At 49.1% G+C, this 7,780-nt stretch overlaps 1 long non-coding RNA gene across 1 annotated transcript; it reads right to left on the bottom strand.

Annotated features, from left to right (window-relative positions):
* Positions 1 to 1,803: 1,803 nt before the first annotated feature.
* LOC141419589 (uncharacterized) lies at positions 1,804 to 7,034 on the bottom strand. Its single transcript, XR_012444235.1, has 2 exons — positions 4,018 to 7,034; positions 1,804 to 3,557 (listed from the first exon to the last, which is right to left on the bottom strand). It is a non-coding gene; the product is annotated as an uncharacterized lncRNA (long non-coding RNA).
* Between the last annotated feature and the right edge of the window lie 746 nt (positions 7,035 to 7,780).

Raw genomic sequence — 7,780 nt, 5'->3', positions numbered from 1 at the left:
TAATAAATGGGGGTGGGGGAACAGGCTAGGGACTCCCACTTCAAAGCAACCACTGTTCTCCGCATCCTGACTCTAGCTGTGAGGCCTGGGCCCACCTCCCCAAATGCCTACCCGGTGCTCAGATGATAGGCTCAGTAGTGTAAGGGGAGCGCCCCAAGGCCAGAGGGCCCACAGGAAGTGGAAGACTTTCAGGAATCTTCCCTAATGACTCAGTTTACTATCCCCATGGGGTCTATGCTCCTTGGAGCCTAGGACAGGAGGCAAAGGTGGCGGATTTGTGAAATATTAGGAAAGAGCTAACCAATCCTCATTCATTTAGTGAGCAGTCACTTGGGTACGAGTAGGGTGTACTGGGGCAGAGACATACACAGCTTTTCACTCAAGAGTTATGTGGTAACTAAGTACAAATGCGTACATAAAACTGCTAGCCAATGGGAAAACAGATCTCTAGAAATTGATGCCAACTTCCCAAGTCAAGTCTTCTAGTTTCTATCAAGCCACTCTCATTGATCTTCCTCAATCATGCTTTTGGAACCCACTTTTATTTTCATCTTGAAGTCCCTCAGGAAAGACAACTTCCATCTTGCTGGATGTTTTTTTCCATGTGTTGCCCTGAGCCCTACAGCTCCGGATGTGTAGAACAAACCCATTTCCCTGCCATCACCTCTGCCTTGGAGTTGATAAGTATGGCGTTTTAAAACAATCAGCCCAATAATTTGCACTGCAGTGTCCTTAGTTTTTTTTTTTTTAATTGGACCGTTGCCCTTATTAACGGAAATCAAAAGCAACATCCAATTATTCAACCTCCCAGCATTGTGTTCCTGTTTGGGGTTTCACTTTTGTCCTTGTCTGTGTGCTTGCATACATTTTTACAGCGTTGCAACCACAGCCTTTTCTGTGGCCCTGGTTATTGGCATCTAGTTTTCCAAGTAAAACTGACACACATCTGTTCAAATCAGTTGATGCTCCCACCATGACTGGCTCATTTGGAGGGAAAAACAAGTTTACATGCCAACTGGAACAAAGAAGTATGGGTATGGAGGAACAGCCGGAAGAAAGAGATGGTGGGAAAGGATTCTTCTGAGTTACACACCATAAAACATTTTCCAACAGCGTTTTTAAAAGTTGCATAATATCACACTTAGTGATTGGTTATATTTTACCCCCATCATGGTGGGGCACTTGGGTGGTTTTCAATACCGAGTAAGTTAAAAATGCATATAAATTACAGCCTTTGAAAGATGATTGTATTTTCTTGAAACAGGAGTCTTCTCTGTCCAGATCCCTACCAAGACTCTTGATGTACTGTTTCTTTGTTGGGAAAAAAAAAAAATCAGTACTGCTACCTCAAGATGCTGGATGCCTTTAGAAACTATTCCTATGATTAAAATTCTTACAAAATGTTTAATTCTAGTGTATCAAAGTAACCGGTATATCTTGTCCCAGAACTCACAGAAATGTCAAAGTTCAGATTTAGACCTAGACTAAACTTTCCCTAGTTTTAAGGGCTATGCCTGTCCAATAAACTCTGCCCAGTGCCACGTGCACGCAGCTGCCTCTCTAACAAATAACATGTGTTGGGAAAAAATGAGGAACCGATGGGAAGGTGCCGCTTTGAGGTGGTAACTTTGGATCACTGAATCAGCCGACTACAAATTGATTCACTTTATACAAGTTTCTCAAGCATTGTGATGCACACTTTAGCAATCCTGAAACAAGGATTTAAAAGATTTCCTTAGGGAGTTGTTAAAGACAATTTATAGCCTGGAATGAATTGCCATTTTCTTAATTGACACAGAAATGTTTGGCTAAAATATCGCTTTATTCACATTTTTGTCCTTGGAGGAAAATCTAGGCATGTTTAAGTCAGAAAAGGGCACCACGTAGTCAGGGGGCTGTGTGGAGGAGCTCAATTTCGGTGCCTCTCGGGGGAGCCCTGCGCAAAGCGCCGCTTCGATTCAGGAAGGCAACGCCTCCAAGCCAGGATCACTTGCTCCCCGCCCTCAGCTCCTGGCGGTCCCCAACCGGCCCGAGTCTCACCTGGGTTCTGCAGGCGCCCGCTGGAGGGAGCCGGATGGCGTGGGCACTGTCCTCCTGGAGGGCTGGGCGCCTCCAGCGTCAGTGGCACTCTCTCCTTCTGGGAAAGGGAGAAGGGAGGCTGGTGAGCAGTAGAAAGGAGTCTCAAGGTGCCCCTCCTCCATCCCCAAATGCAAAGGAAGGCTGATGCAGAACCCGTTTGCCATTTGTCCCTGGTGATTGCGGGCCAGAAGGGCCCTGGTCCTCAGGAGTGGGGCGGGCCAGGAATCTCTACTGAAGTAGCTGAGGCGGGGCGGGGTGGGGGGGCAAGGCGGGGCAGAGGCCACGTGTCGCAGCACCCCTAGGAGCCTGAGGGTCCACCAGGCAGGAAGGGACCCAAGCTGTTCCCCCGCAATGCCCAGGTGCAAGGGAGTGTAGAAGAGCAGGCATTTTGGTGGCTAGAGCCTGACTTTCAGCTCTGGACTACCCTGACTCGGAATCCTGGGCTTCCCCAAATTGGAAATCCTTTGCAAAGCAGGGGACACGCCAAGCAATTCCCCACCCCTACCAGTTCCAGGCAGCCCATACAGGCGAGGTTTTGAGTGTGTTCTGGTTTGGTTTTGTCTTTTATAATGACAAACAGCGTGGGAAAAAGATTCCACATTCCACACCTTCGTGTTTTCCAATAATCTTTTACTTGCCCCAGGCTCCAGATTTACAAAAATCCGTATCTAAAGCCGGTGTCAGGGGAAAAGTAAGACCTCACTCAGATACTAGTCCTCTTTTCTAGGCCAGGTGTTAACTTCCTAGGTGATCTCTTATCCCCCTTTCTCCCCAAAGGCTCAAAGGGCCAGACCAGCGAGGGTTGGAGGTAGTTTTAGAGGACAGATATGCAGTACTAGTTAGTCACAGCACCCAGAGTTTTGGAGTCAGGAAGGGCCCCTGAAACTACTGCTCCAGTGCGGCCATTTTCTCAAGAGCTGTGAAGTCAGTGCTCTTGCCAGTGGGGCCTCTTGTGAAGCCCCGGGGGTGACAAGTGTCCTTGAGACCGCACCTTCAGGGTGGAATTCCATTCCGGGATGATTTTGGGAGAGGGGCACAAAAAGCAGCCAGTATCGCAGATCCTCACTTGGGAGCCACCCTTGTAAGTCCCCACTCTCCTTGCAGGCCTCAGATTCGGGTCAGCACCTTCCCAAGCCACCTGGGCTTCCTAGCCAGCAAGGCCTCGCCCTAGCCTGGCAGATCCTTCTTAAAACCCTGAGTGCAAGCGGAAGCATCGCTCGGGGGGAATGAGAGGAGGTGTGCAAAAAGGGCCCATTAATCTTTCCCGAACTTCAAAGTCCATTCCATGCACAGGACCTAAACCCATTTGCAGGAACTAGAGAGAGGAGTGGGGACTTCCTGGAGTCACCCTTCCTCCCTCCCCTTAACTCCTTTAGGGAGCCGGTCCGCTTTGCTGGTGGGAACTGAAGGTGAGCTTTCTTCTTTTCGGTCCTGTGGGTGTTCTCGGGAAGGGCTTTGGTCAGTTGGTTCAGTTTCACCTGGGCAGGGAAAGGGGTGCTAAAATGAATCCTCTGTCAAGCCCAGTCACCTATTCCAAGACCAGGAAAAGTTTCACGGAGGACAAACACCCTAGTCTCTACTCTCGTTGCTCCCGGGGCAGAGGCTGTAGGTGAGGGGACCAAGACTTACCTGGTGGGTAGGCCTGGGGCGGAAGTGCCAGACTTGCCCTGGCAGTAGAAACAATACTCCAGAGCACCGATCATTCACTGCAGTACAGTTCCCGCTGCTAGAGCACGGCTGGCTGAGTGCGGGGCACCTCTAAGCTCCTGCTCCTGCTCCTGCTCCCGGAAGCGCACAGCCCTGCGCGCGGCCCCGCCCTGCTACCACTGCCACCACCACCCGTTACCCCCTCCCAGCCGATTAGTGCCCCCCGCGGCCTGGGTGGGGCTGGGCACAGACCTATAAGGAAGCAAGAAGAAGCCCCCCCACCCCACCTACCTGCTCCCGAGCTGAGCTGGCCTCTCGGGGAGCCAGTGCTTGGTCGCATCCTGCAGACCCCACCTTCTACCTTCCCCGCGAAGGGGTATAGCAGCGCCTCACGTTTTGAACCATTTAGAGTACTTCAAAACATGAATTGCTGCTGCATCCCCTCGGAGTCAATGAAGGGGGATCGCTCTGGGTACCTGTGAGTGAAAAAAGTCTGGGTGACTGGAAGGAAGCCCCGCTCAGCCCTGCCCCATGGCTACGATTAAGTAAAATTTGTGATTAAGACACTTCACTCCAGATTGGCACACTTTTTATAACTTCACCATTTGATTTCCAGAATCTGCAGGGGGAAAGGGTGTGGCTCTAAATCTCCCCCCACCCCATGAATCAGTGTAGTGCTGAAAAATAGAGCGATGGAAGATAGGAATTAGGCTGAGAGAATTTACCTCTGAAAGTAGATGAATAATAACATTAAGTAAATTGAGGCAATTTGGCAACATCTGGTGCACTCTTGCCAGTTTCTAAGTCTTGGTGAAACTTCTTGCTCCATAAATCTCACCCATTGTTCCCATTAAAAAAAAAAACAAAAACCCTTTCATTTATTGGAAATAAACGCAAATGACTTAAATCCCTCTGGTAGCTTCAGCTGATCCTGATACATACTATAGTCGTGAAATGTACATTGGACTATACAAGCGTCAGATGTCCTCCCTTAACTTGCTGCTTTGTTTTTGTTTGTTTGTTTTTTTTCATTCTTACGGTAAACACCTTGCTTTATTTTGAAGAGCAAAGAATGAGACAATTTTCTGTAGATGAAATACCCGGATGTTTCCATATGACTCTTGTTAAACTTACTTATAAATGATTTATACTTATCCATGTCATCTATCAAAATACAAATCAAAAACTTTAAGGACTTGATGTTAAATCGCTCCTTCCTGTCTCAAGCATTTCCACAGAAACACTTTCACATCTGAAATGGCGAGCACTGTGCCTACTCCTTAATGATTAAAAAGGACACGTTAGCAATAGTTAAACGAAATACCCAAGTAAGCATAAGAAAACAAATCCTTAAACCCTAATCACAAACCTAAAATTGTTACATCAAAACCTAGATAAAATTCCAGAGGCTTTGAAATTTAAAATGCATGTCTGTACAAGTAAATCCACATCTAATATATTCAACTCTGCTAAGTGTTTTGTTTCACTTTAAAATTGTCAGATTTTCAAAACAAGTACAATAAATGTTAAGTGTCTTATTTATTAATTAGATGTGAAGTGTATTTAATGAGACTAAGTTCGAAATTCTAAACACAACAGACCGAGACCCAGTGCTAACAAATATTACTTGTTAATGTCATGATAAACAAAGCCATTATTAATAATAACTCCTCTCCCTAAATTGGGACAAGTCAGTGTCTATAAACTCCATCTTGTTTTGGCTATTTTTACAAACTTTTACATTGACCTTTGGGATTAATGGAGGAAAAACATCGTTGGCTGCCCTTAAAAAGAAAAAAAGACATGTTTAGCAAATGTACAGTTATGCTTTAGAAGTCCATAACTTTCTCTCAATTAAATATTTTATGTTCCACACAAATACTTGAGACCTCACATCACTCCTAATTTGACATTTCCTTAATTGACTATTGAGAAAAACAAAAGTTCATTCGAAATAACAGTGTCAAAGGCGGAAGGCCCTTCCAGATTGCATTGGTATGGAATTCATTTGTATGTTTCACTTAACCACTTTCTTCTCTCTCCGTGACAGTACAACGACTTACATCCCTAAGAAGCCACCTCGCTCCTCTAGTTTACGAATTCCCTTAGCTTGAACTTTGCTTACAAGGAGAGGACAAGGAGGAGCCTCATCACTTCAGGATACCGTCATTCGCTGATACAATAGACAAAGAATCAATACTTCGGAGTTGCCATGGCTCCACCCCCTTTTGAACTGCAACTTGGTTAGCCAAACAGTTTTAAGAGCCCAAGAATTCGCCTGTCCCTCTGTTCATATTTTGCAACGTCTTGTCTTTTAATTTTGTAGCTGCCTTGCACCCCCACACCCCAAACACACGATGTGCCTTCCCTGGGCTCATTCCAGCCAAACTTTTCCAATGTCAAGTTTCTTACGGGCAAAACTAACCAACCTTGAACATTTTAATTCGGGAGAAACAATACAGTCAATCTCACGTTTCTTTCCAAAATGTATTTTGCTGCTTACAAAGAAGGATCACCAAGAAGTCCACTGACAGTCTGTCAAAACCCGTCGCTCCCCACCAGAGCGAGGCTGACAGCTGGCCTAAGGCCCCTTACCCAGTTTTTCTCTCCCCGCCCTCCACGGTCACTTTTTCTCGGCCCGTTTCCTGAGAACTGTCCCGGCCACAGTCGTTTGTTAAGCAGTTTAAGGGTTCGTTTCGCCCCCCCACCCTAGCCCCCACCTCGCTTTGCAACTCCAAAGCTGCACGGAACTTTCCCCCCACATTTATCCCCACGTTTGCTTCAGTCTGCAATAACCAACGTTACAATTGGGAAATATGCCAGCCAGCAAGTCCCTTTTTAAAAAATCGCATGTCACCTCTCGCTCCACTCGAAAATGGCGCCGAAATCGAAGAACTTCTTAAATTTCATTGTAAGCTTTTTGCAAAGGTTTCTGGGATTTTCCTGCGAAGCTGCTCCGCCGCGTCTGAGAGCTAGCGAACGAGCAAGCAAGCGGGAGAGGCAGAGAGAGAGAGAGGGAGAGAGAGAGAGAGAGAGAGAGGAAGGAAAAGGTGGGTGGGGAAGCGGAAAGACAGATCGACGGACAGACAGTGAAAAAGAAGGCGGAGGGCTGGGGCGGGGAGCAGGCCTGGGACTTGGGAGACCGCGAGGTCGCAGGGCGCGGGGAGCCGGCACGGAGCTACGGGGACCGAGAGGCAGGAGCCGGGGTGGCGGCACGGAGGGCGCGCTGTCGCGCCGGCCGCAGCCGAAGCTCAGCGAGAGGCGTGGCGGAGTCGGGCGGAACGGAGCGGGGCCGGGCGGAGCGACGCGCGCTGGTGGCGGCTGCAGCTGCGGGCGCCCAGCCTCCCGCAGCGGCTCTTGTAAAAGCCGGCTCGGGGGGCGTGGCCAGCGCGCCCGGCCCCGCCCCCTGCTCTCCCGCTCCGCTCCCGGGCCCGCGGGCGGAAGGGGGGAGGGGAAAGAGGGAGCGGTAGGGAAGGGAGGGGGAGATTGTGCAGGCGCTCAGCGGCATGGCCTTGGCCGGCAGCCTGGAAGGGCCTAGAAGGGCACAGGGTGCCCCTAATAGCTAAATACAAAACCGAACACCAGGGTTCGGGGGTCAGAAAAAAGGGGGGGAGGGGGAGAGTGGGAAAAGGAAAAGCCAAGGGCACAAGGTAGCACTGCGAGCTCTCAGAGACCCACCGGACCCGGGCATGCTTGTGGTCCCCTCTCAGCGCCCTTTGAGATGCCAGGAGGGCACAAGGTAGCTGAGCGAAGCCCCTAGCGCCGTGCTGCCAGGTTGTGCCCGAAATGATTTAGGAGACAAGGGAGCTCAGACTGCCTGAGTGTGTGCTCTCCACGAGTTTGAGTCCCGATCACCTGGGAATCCCCAGCCCTGACTACTCTGCCAAGCTCAGGTAGAGAAGCCCCTGGAACAAAACGAGCCCCTTATGTCCTGGCCGTCCGCTTTGAGGGGCCACTGCCCAGAGGGAGAGAACTGTTTACACTTGTGTCAGTCCAAAAAGGGAAGTTTCTCTTAAGTTTTAAGACCGAAGTGGGGAAATCGTGGAAAGCGAAT

The sequence above is a fragment of the Castor canadensis genome, chromosome X (assembly GCF_047511655.1).
Source record: "Castor canadensis chromosome X, mCasCan1.hap1v2, whole genome shotgun sequence".
Lineage (NCBI taxonomy): Eukaryota > Metazoa > Chordata > Mammalia > Rodentia > Castoridae > Castor > Castor canadensis.
The sequence above is the reverse complement of the archived record's forward strand: the minus strand, read 5'-3'. Positions and strand labels throughout refer to the sequence as shown.